General features: G+C 26.8%; 2 protein-coding genes across 2 annotated transcripts in view; one reads left to right on the forward strand and one right to left on the reverse strand.

Annotated features, from left to right (window-relative positions):
* LOC106679795 (alpha-tocopherol transfer protein-like) overlaps positions 1 to 627 on the reverse strand; it is a gene marked incomplete in the record, with an annotated part of 97,820 nt that overhangs the window by 95,766 nt on the left and 1,427 nt on the right.
* Positions 1 to 627, forward strand: part of LOC106679785 (MORN repeat-containing protein 3) — a gene marked incomplete at its 5' end in the record, with an annotated part of 24,754 nt that overhangs the window by 6,742 nt on the left and 17,385 nt on the right.

Below are 627 nucleotides of genomic sequence, written 5' to 3' on the forward strand. Positions count from 1 at the left end.
TTTTTTGACCGCAACCCTGACCATCTTCTTATATTTTAAATTATTTATAGTTTATAATATATGGAAGACATTTTAATTTTAAAAAATAACAGACCCAACACTTTGCAAAATTATAAAACCACTTTCATGTTATCACAATATATTTTAATCAGTCAAATACAGCATAGCAACTTTCGTCAAATTTGGAGACTTATAAAAAAAGAATTAAAGATTAAAATATAAATGAAAAAGCCAAGTCACGCAAAACTACTATAAAAAGGTAGCATAGTTTAATTGAATAATTTGGGTACAAATAAATAATTATTTTTATTCCTCTCATTTTGGTATGGGTAACATCTATTTGTTTTATTTCTCTTATCAAGCCTGTCTCTCCGCATTTGCTGTATCCCTGCTTCTTTTACTCTATTCTTACTATAGATCAAATAGGTAAGAGAGATTTGCATTATCATTTACTTAAACAAAATTACCGGTCTGAGACACTATGTTTTATGGAAAATCACACTCCATGATTGTGGACATTGATTAACGGAGTTATGGTTTAAGGGTTGTTCTATTTTGGCATTAAAAAAAAAAAAAAAATTGGACTACATTTATTTCAATATTTTATATTATTGTAATATCAATATG

Source organism: Halyomorpha halys, unplaced genomic scaffold (genome assembly GCF_000696795.3).
Source record: "Halyomorpha halys isolate HHAL.00 unplaced genomic scaffold, Hhal_1.1 Scaffold14.1, whole genome shotgun sequence".
NCBI lineage: Eukaryota > Metazoa > Arthropoda > Insecta > Hemiptera > Pentatomidae > Halyomorpha > Halyomorpha halys.